Here is an 18,204-nt window from a genome sequence, read left to right on the forward strand (position 1 = left end):
GAGATGGCAGACCCCCTACAAAGTTACCTATCTTGCCACTGGATGGTTTGTGTAATACATGCTGAATGATCACATACTGTGGTTACAAGCAATGAATAGTGGTGCACCAGAAATAAAGGTGGATTTTTCAAAATGCTCGATATAACAATTTGCGCGCCATCTGGTCATACATAAAAAATTTACCTCCATATAAAATATGTAGTAGTTGCATATTGTGTGCTTACTGACAGTGGAGAAAATGCCCCTACAAATTAAAAAAAAGTTAAAAATCTTTAATTTACAAGGCAATGTGACATAAAAAGAAAACCACACTGGTGCAAGGACAAATGCTAAACTTGCCAGATCTGGAGGGGTCCCACAAAGTAAACCCATGGAGAAAAAAATGGGGATGTACGTAAAAACCATGTGGTACTGAACTTACTGCAGTAAGTCATCTAATCCAGAGACAGATGCAAGCCTTACTGGGTGCAAGGTGTCTACTACAGAATCAATCAAGGCTTGCATCTGCCTCTGGATTAGATGACTTTTGAAGTAAGTTCAGGGCAGCATGGTGTTTGTGCACGTGCCATACCCCCCCTTTTTTCCATAATGATACTTCGCCAGACCCCTCCAGGTCTGGTCGTTGTATAGCACTCGCACTCTCACCAGTGTGGTTTTCTTTTTAACGTACATTGCTTTGTAAATTAAAGTCACGGGTTTCTTAATTTTTTATTATTAGTGTCATTTTTTCACTGTCAGTAAGCACACTATGTGTAATTACTACAGATTCTATATGTAGCACAAGCTCATGGTAATTTTATATGTATGGCCAGGTGTTATATTGGGCACTTTGAAATATCCTCCCTTCTTTCTGGTGCACTGCTGTTCAACAATGGCAACCACAGTATGTGATCATTCAGCATGCCACCCAGTGGCGAGATAGGTAACCTCGTAACAAGTCTGCGACCTCTGTTAACACTCTTGTCAGCAGTGTAGAGCTGTGCAACAATTTTGTGATAATCATATTCACAACCACCTTGCATGGGCGATATGAGGATTTTAACTGTGTTCATTTTATCAACTGTGGGCATTTTACTAATTGAATTTTACCAAGACATGTATACATAGGATGTGACTTTAAAGCCATGACTTCATCTAATGTAACATAGCATTTTATAGCAATTTCCATAAGGTATCTGGAAATTTGTACATTTTATGTGACCTGTCATGTGAGTTGGTCTCCATTTACACAAACCCCTCCCCCCCTCCTCTCCAATTAAAACTTCCATTTTCCCCTTAGATCAGAAAAGGGTTCATTTTCAACTAAAGCTACTGCACTTGAAATTTAGGCAAGTTGTTCATCAGAAAAAAAATAAACAGTAAGGAAATACGAAAAATAATTAAAAATGCTACTGGAAGAGAAAGGAGTGGAAAGTCATTCTATATCAGCACTCAAAATAGGCACAAAGGCTAGTAGTATAATGAACAAAGAATTATAATGAGAAGCACTGGCAGACTAGGGGACCAAAGATTCAATGAACTTTTCATTTGCATGACAATGGTGCAATTGAGAGGCTTGCAGTTATTAAGGTATAGAACCCACATTTGGGAGAAAATAGGTTTGACCATTCAGAGCTAGGTTTTTTCGGTTTCCCTAAAAAGCTGCCAGGATGATTCCATGGCAATGAATGTGCCATGATTCTTTGCTCATCCTTATCCAAACCAAGCCCAAACTCTGTTTCTAACAGCCTCATTTTTGCAGGTCTGATAATTTCTAATCTTGTTTCCTTTGTCTCAGTGGATTAGTTTCCTTTTGGGATTTTGTACAGATATGTTAGAGATTTAGCAGTGTCTGCCTTGGAAGTCTGATTATTACCCCAGCACACTGGACTGTGTACAAATTTCTTTGTGGAGGATCTTCTTGTCGGTGACTCAGTAGTTTGTGGATTGACGAAAGGCTACTTTTTCTCCCACATTCTGCCTCATCTTTGTCCAAAATGATGAGTTTTATACCTTTTAGAGAATGTCAGAATTGAAATGGATCAGCTTTTAAAATCCTAGTTATGTCACAGTTGGGTTCAAAATAACAACTCTTCTTCAAAGCAATGCTGAAACAAGTTCATAGGTCAATATCCAGTTGGCAGGGTGCAGTATTTACTTGATACACTGAGATAATCGTGCCTTCCACTAAAGCTATTGTGAACCATTTAAAGTTGCAAAGTACATTACGGAAAATCTGGAGAGAGAACTTAACACAATTGTATTTTACAATACTGGGATATTAAAATATCAATTAATATGTCTGATTTTATACGGGTAGTGTGAAATAATGGAAGAGGAGCCTGATTAAATTCCAGATATTTATAAGTAAAGATTTTGAGAAAAAAATCATAAGTTCCATTTTGATAAAAATTATTCACAGTAACATAGATTTTAGGTTAAGGTTTTAGTTATGCACTGCTCTGTAAAACTTAAGCACGAGACAGATAAATGAACATAACATATTAACTACTTGGTGGAAATGAATGAAAATGCTGGAGAATGTTGCCAGAGGTATCCCAGTTACACATGGAAAGATGTAGATCACATGCCATGAGGCCAGCATTATTATAGCACCAAATAGGGATGCCCAGCATCAAGAGGTAGTTGAAGAAATGGAAAAAGACGTGTGTGTCAATCAGCGAGCAGTGACACTGCACTATGGTAGTGGTCTACATTGCAGCATGTGCAGGAGACAACATTTAGATGACTTCACACAGGGAAGAATCATCAGAAGACGGGAAGGAGGATGAGATGCGACAAGCATAGTCCACGAATATGCATGGGGAATGTTCTGAACCATGGGCACTGCTGTCTGATGGAGAGGAAGTGGTCAACTATAGAAGCAGATGACTGCTACATTGTGTAACAGGTAAGAAGTGACTTCCACCAAACAGTGGATTCAATTGCAACATTTAATAGGATTGAAAGCACGCAGTCTCAAACTTCATGGTGGTGTGGAAACTGCATGGGAGTGGTCTCGTTGGCCAATGACCAGTGTGTTGTATTTTATTGACAGCACCATTTGCAGTGGTGCCAAGAGCAAATTCAGTTGGTGTAGTGATTCCAGATGTACCCTTGTATGGCGAGAGGTGAGAACATGTAACACTCCCAGAATATTGTTGAACACAATTATAGTGTGCATGAAAAAGACTCATCGGATTTTAAAAAATCATAACTATTATGTTATTTGAGATATGTGCATGAACAATGTACCATTGGAAAGAGCAACCTCTCGAGTTTTACGTGGTTCCTGCTAGGTAGCAGCAGTGTGCATCCACTTCAGTTCTAGTAAAAATGGTGTTGGGACTACATAAAGCGTTTTTGCAGTACAGTTTCTTTCATACTAGGTATGTTGTGGATCCTCTTACACCACAGACCATTAGACGATGGAATGAATAATTCCGAGAAATTGTTCGTTTGTGTAAAGGAAAATTGCTAGGCTGTCCTAGAGTGTCTGACACACGTCAAACGCATCTGCCATAGTTTCACTAGGAGTCCGCAGACATCCATTTGCTGTGCAGCTCGACAGCTCAGTATGCCCCAAAGTCCACCTGGCATGTGTTGCATCAACGTTTACACACTAAACCATCCAAAGTTCAGCTACTGACTGCATGCTCTTCATGAAATTGACAAAAACAACAATGTTGACATTCTGTAATTTCATTCTTGGCAAGATGGTGGATGACAGTCCTCTTCCGTGCTTAGTGTTTATGGATGAGGCAACATTCCATTTAAATGGCAAGGTGAACTGTCATAATGTGAGAATATGGTGTACAGAACAACCACATGAAGTTGTACAACATGAGAGGGAATCTCATGTGTTTTGTGCATTTTCACAGTAAAACCCTTATGGCCCATTTTTCTTTGCCAATAAAACTTTAAGGAAATATATATCTCGATATGCTTGAGAACTTTCTTTCCCCACAGTTGGGTACTTCATTTACCAACAGGATAGGACACCGCCACACTGGCATCTGGGATTGTGGGGAATTTTTAAATCTGAGAATTACTGAATGATGGATCGGTCACACTGGATGACATCATTCAGCCTTACATTACATGCTTCCAAGGTTACCGGGTCTGACTGTATGTGATTATATCTTGTGGGATTTACAAAAGACTCTGTTTATGTTTCTCCACTACCAATAACAAGGAATGAACTAAAACACTGCATAACAGCAGCTGTGGAAGCAGTAGCGTGCTTTGCAACTTTAAATGGTTCACGATAGCTCACTGCAGTGTGGGAACAATTTGAATACAGCATCGACATATGCCTTGCGTCTCAAGGGAGCCATATTGAACACCTGTGAAAAGGAATGGAAAAAATCACTTTTGAATTTCACATTCATCAAAATTCAGTGTATATGTTTATTAATTTCAGAAATATAGATGTGCCAAATTGAATGATTCTTTTTTATACACCCTGTATTTCGTAGGACCATGTGTTATGGCATGGGGAGGCATAACTCTGCATGGGTGTGCTGATCTCCAAATATTTGAACACCAGTCGACATTATTATGATACTGTATTCGTTCCCTATTTGCATCTTTTCAGAGGTGCATTCAGTCCTGACTTCATTTTTCTTTTAGTTATTGTTCGGTGCTATATTGAGTAGAATGTTGTGTCACACAGTTCACGAATTTCTAGATGGCAGTTATAGGAGCCTAGCATGTGCATTAAATTTTGCTTGAAACGCAATAAAACTTGTACAAGGACACATTAAATGACACAGGAAACCTGCAGTGATGAGTGCTTATGCTGTATTCGGTGTTATGAATGGTTTACATGGTTTAAAAGTGGCTGGACGGAAGTTAAAGATGACCCTAATTGAGGATGCTCTTAAATATATACCAACGACTCGTGTCAGGAATAACAATGAAATCTGTGCCACAGAGGCACACTGTTAATTGATGGTACTAACAGGATGTGTCAAGAAAATGTAAGAAGAAAATGGCCTGAAATGTGGTGAGACAATTCATGGCTCTTGCATCATGATAACAAAACCAACTCATTCATCTCTGTTGGCGCATGACAATTGCACAAAAAATGAAATCACTGTGCCGCCTTATCCTTCATACTCACCATACCCGACCCCTGTGGACTTTTGTTTTATTTCCAAAGTTGAAAACTCATTGAAAGGGCAAAGGTAACAGATAAGATAAAAGAAAATTCGCAGAAGGTGCTTTGCATGATCCAGCGAGAGGTGTACCAAGACTGCTTCTGGAAGTGGAAATGGCCTTGGGAACAGTGTATCAATTGTTGAGGGGAGTATTTTTAAGGAAACCACGTACAGTAAGAAAAGATGAGTGTGGAAAAATATTGTGGACAAAGTTCCGGAAATTTTTTGAACAGACCTTTTCTTTCTTTCAGTAACTTTCTATAGTACAGTGTAGCAGTTCTTTCTGTGTATGGCCCGTTTCATCAAGCTATGTTACTTGGCAGTAACAAGTAATTTGAAAGTTGCTTTAGTCTTTATGTTGTGCATACAGGTGTATATTTTAATACATAATTAATTTAGTACTGTGTCATTTAATTATGTAACTACAGATACAGGAGGAGATACTCCACTTCCCCAGCCAGACTCACTACAGAGGGATAACACTTGATCGTAAAAGCAGAAGAAGAAAGATTACAAAGAATTAAGAGAGTTGAAAAAGAAAGTTGAGCAAAAAATAAGTCATTAATGGTCAGCAATATGAGAGTAAAAAGGCATCCATATTTCTGCGAAAATATTTGATATCGAGTTTAACTGCAACTGTCCACAAAAGTGTGCAGAAAGGTTAGCAAGAGCAACTGTAGGAGATGCTTCACTTCATTTTGGAATCTAGGGATTTTTCTAAGCAAAGTGTGTACTTTCAGAGTCATGTGCAAGTGCAAGCTGCTAAATACTAGAGATCACAGCCACAGGATAAGCACACACACTTACGTCAAGTACGTGCACATGTATTACTAAAATTTCTAGTGAAAGTACAGAGGTTTGCAAAAATGTCTTTGTGATTACATTCCACGTAAGTTGGTGAAGGCTGTACAGAGATGCATTTAGCAATGGTAGAGCAAGCTAGATTCTCAATACGATATGACAAAACATATGCAATGAAATGTATGAAGTTCACGTCCACTTTGCACCCTCACAGAAGATCATTTACTTTTGGATTAATGAATGTAGACACGGTTGGACATGCACCAAAGACAAAGTGCGCTCGGCCATCCAATTGAGGTCACCACAAAGGAAAGCGATGACAAAAACCTTAACTGGACCCTAGTATGCTTCATTGTTCGATCATTTAAAACTTGCATTGGTTGAAAAAGACTCAAAGTTGGCATGCAAAAAAAGTGCTCTTTTATCAGGATAACGCACCATTGCACACGTCAGTGATAACAATGGTGAAAGTGCATGATTTGGGCTTTGAATTGATTCCTCATCTATCCTATATGATTCGATGTACAAAGATGCAATGGATTTGACATTTAGGGAAAAGAGAGACAACAGCTGACTAAAGGAGTGTAGAGGCAGCAGACAGTAAAATGGTGAGTGAACCCCAAGAAATAATGAGAAGATGGGAAGAATATATAGAATGGCTATACACTGCAGAAAGCCGACCAAGTGAAGAAGAGCTTGGGATAGAAGAGAGATTGAAGATCTATGAAGGAGATGAAAAATGGAAAGGCAATGGGAGTTGATGAGATTCCTGCGGAACTCTTAAAGTCATTGGAGAAAGAAGGCAAAAGGGAGTGGATTGAATTGTGTAATCAATTATACATGATAGGAAAATGGCCAAAGGACTTTACAGAAAGTGTTTTAATACCTGTAGAATAGAAAAAGAACAGCAAAAAGTGTGAGGAACATAGAACAGTGAGCCTGATACCGAAAGTCTTGCTCAGGACGCTCAACAGAAGTCTACATGGAAAGCTGAATTGCGTAATAGGAGATGAACAATTAAGTTTCAGGCAAGGAGTGGGAACTAGAGATGCCAATGGGCTACTGAGAGTGAGAGGGGAGAGGTACATGGAGAAGAAAAGGAAGGTGTATGATGTGTTCATTAAACTTGAGAAGGCTTTTGACTGTGTCAGATGGGACAAACTGATGGAAATCCTAAGGAAACATGGAGTTGACTGGAGGGATAAACAGCTAATTAAAAATTTATATTTGAACCAGAGAGCAAGAGTAAGAATATGAGGTGTGACGAGTGAAGAAACTGAACTGGGAAGAGGTGTAATACAAGGTTGTTGTTTATCACCACTGTTCAATATCTATCTGGAGGAAATTATTAATGAAAGTTTTGATGGAAGGAGAGGAGTTTGTATAGGGGATCGGAGAATGGAGTGTGTAAGATTTGCAGATGCTATGGTTGTGATGGCAGAAAATGCAAGAGATATGGAACAAATGTTAGATTATCTAAACACAGATTAGAAGAATATGGAATGTAGATTAACAAGAAGTAAACGAGAAGCATGGAAACTGGAGGAAAGCGGAGAAAATGCCGCGTGAAAATAGGGGAAGAGGAAATAGAGCAAGTGAAAAACTTCAATCACTTGGGAGTTGTAATAATGGATGATATGTATTGCTCAACAGAAATTAAGAAAAGAATTGCAATGGCAAAAGAAGGATTTAAGAGGAAACAGAAATTACTTTGCGGACCACTAAACAAAGATCTGAGGAAAAGACTTGCCAAATGTTACATCTGGAGTGATGCACTGTATGGTGCGGAGACCTGGTCATTGAGGAATGAAGATTAAAGAAGATTGGAGGCACTAGAGCTGTGGATATGGAGAAGAATGGGAAGATCAAGTAAGGAAAGAAAAAGTATTAAAAAGTGCTGGAGAAGAAAGAAAGTCATCAGAAAGGGAAAATGGATCTTGATTGGGCATTGTTTGAGGAGGGACTGTTTATTGAAGAAAGGAATGATGGAGAGAAAAAGTGGAAGAGGAAAAACAAGATATCAAATGCCGGACACTATCAAAGGAGGCAAATATCCAGAAACAAAAAGACTGGTTATGGACAGACAAAAGTGGAAGAGGCTTAACCCATGACAAGACCTGCTGTAAGTCAGAATACCAGAAATTCTCATCATATGAGGACATGATAGTTGCAGTCAAGGAGTATTTTGCAGAGTTTGATAGAGTATATTTTTCCGATGGGATGAAAAAGCTCGAGGGTCATTGGACCAAGCATGTATCCCCCAAAGGAAACAGTCGAGAAGTAAGGTGAGTTGTTCACAAAACTAACATTTTTTTTTTCTTGTTTGTGTATCAGGCTTATCAAACAGCTCTCATACATTTACATCACACAATAAAAGAAATGTGTATGTATATAATCCTTCAAACAACACAAGGCCTTTATGTATGTCTGGGACGAAACAGGAGGTGGTAGAGGATCTTGAGAAATAGCCAGCTGTATCAGAACATGTTTAAAAATGTATGCATCAAACCCCATATCAGTGACTGCACTGAGTGTCAACTTTTTGTGATTAGTATCTACATTGCGCAGTGTACAAGCATATTGACGTTGCTACCCAATTGGAAATGCTTGGTTGTGCTCAGGAAAGAAATCTCGTCTCAAGACTGATTTTTCTGACCATCTTGATGGGCCACATAAAAACCTGTAGAAGACCATTATGTGCCCACCCCTAGCTGTGAGGATAGGATCAACATTATAAATCTTCAAAATACCAAAATTTGAAGTTAATGTAATGAAAAGAGAAAATTTCACAAGTTCAACATCATCACAAACAGAAAACAAACTACTGGTGGCTATGAGTAAAATCTGTTAAACATTTGATGGATGAGGTATGAAAGAGGCATGCCTTTTACAATGAGGTTTAAAGTGATACTAAGTGATCTGATGGAATTCAATAAGGTTTTATCAAGACCATGAACATGGTGATTCAGTGAGTGGGTTTGAAATGGCATTTGTGTGAACATGATGATGCAATGCTAAGTATATTCGTTTGTATCCTTGCAGTCCGGATAATTAATCAGGAAGAAAAAATAATTTTAATGGACCTAATAAAGTATGGAAAGAAACAGAGATGCAGGTTTAGTTATATTTGTAGTCAGAAGTGAAGATTTTTCTTAGTTCTACTGAATTTGAAAAATAAGGTGTAAAAAGACTTTTATGTTAATGAAAATGGCTGTGTGTGTTGTATACTAGCTTGTATTTCATATTTTTCACTGCAAAAAAATTTTTAATTTTTCATCTGCAATAAAATATATTTATTAACACTGGTAGTTTTCTGTCTGCAAAAGGCAGGCGTCCTGGTTAGCTTTGTCTGATACAGTTTTAATTAAGAAACCTTTAAGATTCGGGTGGACTACAGCATGCATTTTGGAGTATCATATTGGATAAAAAGTAAGTTCTATGGTACACAAGAAAGATAGTGAGTAGGAACTGTTATCTCAAAGAAGCTGTAGAGGCTGAAGTTTCATTCTTCTTCCCTAACATGTAGTTGACAACATTTAGCCTAAAATATCAAATATTCTGCAACAACAACAAAAAAATTGTTTTCTGTGCTGCCATTTCATGACATAAACTTATTCTGTAGGACAAGGGTCATGTGCTGCCCAGTCATGAAAATTGTTTTCCTAAATTGCTTAAGGCAAATCCTGGGATGGTTCTCAAAATGACTCGGCGAATTTCCGTGACCATTGTGTGTTTCTGCTCAGTCAGTAATGACCTCGTCTTCAGTGGGACTTAATAAACTTAAGTCTTCCTTTCTTTAAGATATGGTGCTTATGGAGCACTTAATGTGTCAGTTCACAAATACAAACTGAAGCAGCTGTACAGTCAGTATCCCAGGAATACAATCAGCATCTCATGGTGATAATGGAATGGCACAGTATGTAGAAGCCCTTAATTCGTCTCATAATAGTAGTATCTGATGATCTTGATTTTGTGGCAAATTTGGGAATGAATTAGTCTCAAGCTTTAATTACTTACATATACTATTTATATCCAGCCCCCCCGTGAACCATGGACCTTGCCGTTGGTGGGGAGGCTTGCGTGCCTCAGCGATACAGATAGCTGTACCGTAGGTGCAACCACAACGGAGGGGTACCTATTGAGAGGCCAGACAAACGTGTGGTTGCTCAAGAGGGGCAGCAGCCTTTTCGGTATTTGCAGGGGCAACAGTCTGGACGATTGACTGATCTGGTCTTGTAACACTAACCAAAACGGCCTTGCTGTGCTGGTACAGCAAACGGCTGGAAGCAAGGGGAAACTACAGTCGTAATTTTTCCCGAGGGCATGCAGCTTTACTGTATGGTTAAATGATAATGGCGTCCTCTCGGGTAAAACATTCCGGAGGTAAAATAGTCCCCCATTCGGATCTCCGGGCAGGGACTACTCAAGAGGATGACGTTATCAGGAGAAATAAAACTGGCATTCTACGGATTGGAGTGTGGAATGTCAAATCCCTTAATCGGACAGGTAGGTTAGAAAATTTAAAAACAGAAATGGATAGGTTGAAGTTAGATGTAGTGGGAATTAGTGAAGTTCGGTGGCAGGAGGAACAAGACTTATGGTCAGGTGACTGCAGGATTATAAACACAAAATCAAATAGGGGTAATGCAGGAGCAGATTTAATAATGAATAGGAAAATAGGAATGCGGGTAAGTTACTACAAACAGCATAGTGAATGCATTATTGTGGCCAAGATAGATACGAAGCCCACACCTACCACAGTAGTAAAAGTTTATATGCAAACTAGCTCTGCAGATGATGAAGAAATTGAAGAAATGTATGATGAAATAAAAGAAATTATTCAGATAGTTAAGGGAGATGAAAATTTAATAGTCATGGGTGACTGGAATTCGTCAGTAGGGAAAGCGAGAGAAGGAAACGTAGTAGGTGAATATGGATTGGGGCTAAGAAATGAAAGAGGAAGCCGCCTTTGTAGAATTTTGAGGCACAGAGCACAACTTAATCATAGCTAACACTTGGTTCAAGAATCATTAAAGAACGTTGTATACATCGAAGAAGCCTGGAGATACTGACAGGTTTCAGATAGATTATATAATGGTAAGACAGAGATTTAGGAACCAGGTTTTAAATTGTAAGACATTTCCAGGGGCAGATGTGGACTCTGACCACAATCTATTGGTTATGAACTGTAGATTAAAACTGAAGAAACTGCAAAAAGGTGGGAATTTAAGGAGATGGGACCTGGATAAACTAAAAGAACCAGAGGTTGTACATAGTTTCAGGGAGAGCATAAGGGAGCAATTGACAGGAATGGGGGAAAGAAATACAGTAGAAGAAGAATGGGTAGCTTTGAGGGATGAAGTAGTGAAGGCAGCAGAGGACCAAGTAGGTAAAAAGACGAGGGCTAGTAGAAATCCTTGGGTAACAGAAGAAATATTGAATTTAATTGCTGAAAGGAGAAAATATAAAAATGCAGTAAATGAAGCAGGCAATAAGGAATACAAACATCTCAAAAATGAGATCAACAGGAAGTGCAAAATGGCTAAGCCAGTATGGCTAGAGGACAAATGTAAGGATGTAGAGGCTTATCTCACTAGGGGTAAGATAGATACAGCCTACAGGCAAATTAAAGAGACCTTTGGAGAAAAGAGAACCACTTGTATGAATAACAAGAGCTCAGATGGAAACCCAGTTCTAAGCAAAGAAGGGAAAGCAGAAAGGTGGAAGCCAGTCCAGACAAGACTCTACCATCTGGTGAGCAAGATGACAGGCGAAATACCCCCAGACTTCAATAAGAATATAATAATTCCAATCCCAAAGAAAGCAGGTGTTGACAGGTGTGAAAATTACTGAACTATCAGTCACGGCTGCAAAATACTAACGTGAATTCTTTACAGACGAATGGAAAAACTAGTAAAAGCCAACCTCGGGGAAGATCAGTTTGGATTCCATAGAAATATCTGATAACGTGAGGCAATACTGATCCTACGACTTATCTTAGAAGAAAGATTAAGGAAAGGCAAACATACATTTCTAGCATTTGTAGACTTAGAGAAAGCTTTTGACAATGTTGACTGGAACACTCTCTTTCAAATTCTGAAGGTGGCAGGGGTAAAATACAGGGAGCGGAAAGCTATTTACAATTTGTACAGAAACCAGATGGCAGTTATAAGAGTCGAGGGACATCAAAGGGAAGCAGTGGTTGGAAAGGGAGTGAGACAGGGTTGTAGCCTCTCCCCTATGTTATTCAGTCTCTATATTGAGCAAGCAGTGAAGGAAACAAAAGAAAAATTCGGAGTAGGTATAAAATCCATGGAGAAGAAATAAAAACTTTGAGGTTCGCCAATGACATAGTAATTCTGTCAGAGACAGCAAAGGACTTGGAACAGCAGTTGAAAGGAATGGATAGTGTCTTGAAAGGAGGATATAAGATGAACATCAACAAAAACAAAACAAGGATAATGGAATGTAGTCAAAATAAGTCGGGTGATGCTGAGGGAATTTGATTAGGAAGTGAGTTTTGCTATTTGGGGAGCAAAATAACTGATGATGGTCGAAGTAGAGAGGATATAAAATGTGGACTGGCAATGGGAAGGAAAGTGTTTCTGAAGAAGAGAAACTTGTTAACATCAAGTATAGATTTAAGTGTCAGGAAGTCATTTCTGAAAGTATTTGTATGGAGTGTAGCCATGTATGTAAGTGAAACATGGATGACAACTAGTTTGGACAAGAAGAGAATAGAAGCTTTCGAAATGTGGTTATACAGAAGAATTCTGAAGATTAGATGGGTAGATCACATAATTAATGAAGAAGTATTGAATAGGATTGGGGAGAAGAGAAGTTTGTGGTACAAATTGACTAGAAGAAGGGATCGGGTGGTAGGACATGTTGTGAGGCATCAAGGGATTAGTATTGGAGGGCAGTGTGGAGGGTAAAAATCGTAAAGGGAGACCAAGAGATGAATACACTGAGCAGATTTAGAAGGATGTAGGCTGCAGTAGGTACTGGGAGATGAAGAAGCTTGCACAGGATAGAGTAGCATGGAGAGCTGCATCAAACCAGTCTCATGACTGAAGACCACAACAACAACTATTTATATTCATATTGTCCATTAATTTCATTCTCTTTTGATTATTTCATAATGAAGCAGCTGTTCTCTAAATGATGAATATAAACCAGAACAACTGTCGTGTAAATTTCTGTATGACCTGCCTTCTTCCCCAATAGTCACCAGAAAGTGACTTGGTGTATATTCCACCAAAAATCTTTTGATTATTTCATAATGAAGCAGCTGTTCTCTAAATGATGAATATAAAACAGAGCGTCTGTCATGTGTAAATTTCCGTATGACATGCCCTCTTCCCCAATAGTCACCAGAAAGTGACTTGGTGTATATTCCACCGAAAATTCGTATGTGACATAATTAGTTAATGGTAAGAGACTGCCTGAATGATAATGCGAAACATTGTGTGTTATGTTTATCTATAACTGCACCTCATATTGTTCCTATCTATATTATTATTATTATATTAATTCAAAAGGAAGAGAAGTGCAGATATCTGAACAGATGACATCATGATAGGTAAGTAATCACTGTAATTTCTGTGCCAACTTTCCAGTTGTAAGTAATAAAGTGCCAAATATGACTGCTTAACTTGATTTACTCAAAAACGAAGGCCTAGTGACAAACATCCTATATGGAAACATTTAGAGAGATTAAACTGCTTAACTTCCTAGTAAAGTCACTTTGCCCAAAGAGGAGACTGGGTGTTCCCAAGTACACTTACAATGACGGATAAAACCATATTGTTATACTTGTAAAATCCAATAGAGATGTGGGACATGGACATCAGTCTATAACAACATCAGCCCAGGATGATGAAACACTAAACACATCAGGTATTTTTTTTTTTTTTTTTTTTTTAATGCAGGGCAGTTGCAACGTAATATTGTATTTCCCACATCTGTTGACACAGTTCAGCATCAGCCTCAGGAGACTGAAAAGCTTCTTGAATGAGAATTGAGTCTATTAATTAGCTTTTTCTGAGGAAAATGTGTTTTGTAACTTGTGGAATGTAATATTTTCCTATGAGTGAGTATTTTCCACAGTGAATGATGGTCCAGCACAAATGTACAGGCTGCATGGGTTCCGTTTTGACCCCAAATACATCTGCAAGTTGTATCACAGTGGCTTGATGTGTTCCCATGCACTTGGGATGCTTCATAGGGCAAATAGCTGACTTGATGCTGCATAATATAAATCTACTCATATTATGTGTAATGTTATGACCCTACCAGGTACTGGAGAGATTAATCTGTTTCCAACAGGATCAGTATCAAATACTAATCTTTGCTAAGATGCAATAGTGAGTTACAGAGCAGAATGAGATATCTCAGCTGGCCTCCTCTTGCAACATATCTCAGACCCTTCGAAAATGTGTGGGTGAAGCCAAAACCAACCATGGGGGAAAACTTGCCTAATCTTGTGCCAAGAACCTCAATAATCTATGTAACATTACTGTAGCTGCCTGGGAAGAGGTGGCAGGAAACATGTGATTTCTTACTCACTTTGTAGACTAACATCCTTGCAAATTACAGGTTTACCCTGAAGTGCAAGGGCTTTGGATGGATTCTTCTTCTTCGTCTTCTTTCAGTTTTGCATGTCACGCAGTTTTCGCAGGATCGGCATTGTTACAATAGGATATGGCATGCTTAATTGAAAGGGGTGGCCAGTTGCCCTTCCTACCGCCACGCCATGCCCCCCCCCCCCCTTCCAGGACAGAATCAGTGTACCCCAGCTCTCTGTGTCTAATGCAAACCATGAAATAGTGCGAACGTGTTTCAAATGTCTGAAAGTTATGTAACTGAGGCGGGATGTGGGGCCCACCATGGTATTCACCTAGTGGGATGTGGAAAACCGCCTAAAAACGACATTCAGGCTGGCCAGCCTCCCAGTCCACCTCAGTAATCCACTGGGCGGATTCAATCCAGAGACGACGCGTCTACTCGAGTCCAGGAAGCAGCACATTTAGCACTCTCGGCTAACCTGGTGGGATATTAAGTATTAAAGAAATCACATGCTTAGCCCTTTTGATGGTGGAAAAAATCTTGAACTGTTCTGTCAATTTCGTGCTTTCTATTGATTAAACAATTTAATCCAGTATAGCAAAAAATAATTGTGAAAAGTGGAATTCCATCTGAATCCTGCTGCCAGAAAGTCTCTCATCAGTCTTAAATATGCCACTGAACTATAAATGTTGCAGTATTCACGGATTTTGTTGTTTCACCCTTCACCCATCTCGTGGCTTCAAGTACCTTTTCAACCTCTGAAATTACAGAAATGAAACAGAGCAGATTTTCTTGTTCTATAGTGTATTGACACTCAGCAAAAAGCAAATAAATTGTAACTCCCTCACTTACAACCAACCTTTACTTTTAAGAGTAGTACTGTATGTTGTAAAGTGACTGGCCCATGCATAATATGCTATGCAATTCAAATTTCAGTCACTGCTGCTCTTTGTGCTGTCTTGGGATCTTGACTGTAGCAAATAATCCAAAGCTGGACTTCAACAATTCTAGTTATCATCTATCAGTATTGTCTGACAAAAAATCTGCATAAGCCTGCATAATCTCTCCATCTCTAGCTGCCTTGGGTAGCTTCAGATATTTTCTGTCACATGGTGGCCTGTAGACTGTCAATAACATTGACTTCAGAATTCCATTACCAATCATTATTGTACTGTATTCAAGGAGCTGTTAAATGGAGGATTACACATGACGCGGGGGGGGGGGGGGGGGGGGAGGGGGGGGGGGGGTAAAAGTAAAATAGTGAGTGGTGTACTACAAGGCAGTTGACTATGTTAAGGCAATTGCCATATGTCAAAAGATGGATTACAATGTGAAGTAGTAACGATTTTGTAGTAAACGAGGAAATAAAAAGCCCACCAGAAAGTGAGAAATTCCAGGAATACTTAGCAGTCACCAGAAACTGGACAGAGAAAAATGGGTTGCTGGCTAATGCAGAGAAGAATAAACTAGCACAAATAGCAGTAGTGTAAAATGCTATGTAGGACTGAGGCAAAATCACAGCTGGACAACAACGCCAGTACATGTATGGGGCAATGGGTGCTGGAAAATTACTCCAGGGACTGCACATGAGTAACAAACACGGCAGGTAAGACTGTATGTGATGAAGGTACTTAGAGTGAGAGCGGGGAACAAAAGAATAATGTTACTAGTCACTTGTAAGACACCAGTAGTAGCATGTTGCAGGTATATGGAATCATTTGCATTGATATCTATGGAAGATGACCATGTATATAACACGAGACTTTAATTGGACAGTTAATGCTACAGAAATAATAGCGAAACTACATAAAGGAGGAAAATAACCAGATTTGGGGATGATATTTGACGGTCGTAGATAGGATTAGTAAAGAAGACCACCATTACAAAATGATATTTGTGGAAATAATGTAGTCATGATGTGCTGCGTTCTGATTTCTTATAGTTTGGTAATGACGCCTACTTTGGTCGTATAGAACACGTAGCTACGCTTCTAAGGCTTTTGAAACGTAAGATGACAGACACTGACGATTGTTTCGAGTTCTTTTATCAGTAGCTTCTATTTAGTGTTGGTTTTAGCTGAGTATTCCGACAGAGCATTGTAATTATTCGACGTTCCCTTCTATGTCCTCTTCATACCTCCTACTCCACAAGACATGTTGCTTGCTGATATACACTTTCATTCACAGGACCTATTAGCGGTACCGGTAATTTTTCTTATCATATCCTCTGCTTTCCAGCCGTTGGCTGCAGTGGAAATGCCATTAACTTCAGCCCTTCGGGCCTCGCAAGCTTGACACCTTATATTAATGCGTACCTCAAAAATTAAGTACAAGAGGCAGCTGGTACAATATCTATAATTTGTTATGCTCAACTAAAGTTTACTGCAATCAAGTTATGGAGAATTGTCTAAATATTTTTAGTTAAGTACCGGTAAACGCCAATGATATCTTAAGGTTGAAAACATTTTCAGGCGTTAGTCCGACCTTTCATAAACTATAACGGTAATTCAGGTTACACGCATAGTGTAACATCAATTACACCAATAACTCACGTAACAGTAAGATTGACCAATCGCAGATAACATATCTCTGTCATATCAGCAGATCCTGTCTCTCTGGCAATCGATGGCTACAGCGGATATGCCAATGAAGTCGATCGCTACTCGCCAACACAGTACGGCACCGGTAACGGTACATGCTATCTTCTATAATGTGTGAATAATACTAATAATAATAATAATAAACACATATGTGGCACTTGTTACAGTGTACAAAAGTTTGTTTTGGTCAGATTTTTTAACTGAGATTTTTCAAAACATTCAGCTACTCACTAAGTATGTCATTGGCACTACAGTAGGATTCATGAACGATCACGCAAGTCGAGGCATCAACGGGGTGGGCATTGTTGCCGGCTCCAAGCGACATCTGCAGTTTGCGCACACGCGTGCTTTGCACTTCAAGAAAGCGTTTGTCCTACATATTGTGTGTCACGCTTCCTTATGTATAATTTCAGATTTTAACTACGATGTTCAATCACAAATAAATAATATACTTCATATATCAGTAACAAAAAAAGAAAAAAATAATAAAAAAAACGAGCATCGTAAAAGCTCTTCAGGTTTAGAGTGTAGACTACAGTAATACACTGCATCGGCAAAAATATAACAACGAATAAAAAATGCAGTTTATAAACCACCAAGACGTGACGCTGTAGCAGTCATTACTATTAAGTCAGTGGTTAAAGCGATTTTATAACGCAAATTCCTCTGGACCTCATTTCTCTATAATTTTTTTCCTTGTTATATTTTCTCTGTTGTGTATGGAAATAAATATTGTCTTTTGTGTATCAGCGGTACTTCAACATTTCGTTGGTTTAGAGTTTTTTTACTGCAATATGTGGAGTCTGCAGCTAGTCCCAGTACTCATTCTACTAATATTGCGAAAGGTATCAGGACTGATGATAGCAAAATTCCTATTCTGAATTTAATTGAGATTAGTGATGCTGAGAATCACCCTTAGGATTTCTTTCTCGAAAGATCATATACCGCTATGTGTTTGTAAATAGTTGTAAATGCGTTGCGTGTGGACAGAATATTATGTACTGGTATTTTACAATTCTAACTGATGGAAAGACTTGGCCGCCCATCACTTAAATAAGTTGGTCGATACAAATCAAATCACAACAAGTTAAAAAA

This window comes from Schistocerca gregaria, chromosome 6, assembly GCF_023897955.1.
Source record: "Schistocerca gregaria isolate iqSchGreg1 chromosome 6, iqSchGreg1.2, whole genome shotgun sequence".
In the NCBI taxonomy this organism is placed as follows: domain Eukaryota; kingdom Metazoa; phylum Arthropoda; class Insecta; order Orthoptera; family Acrididae; genus Schistocerca; species Schistocerca gregaria.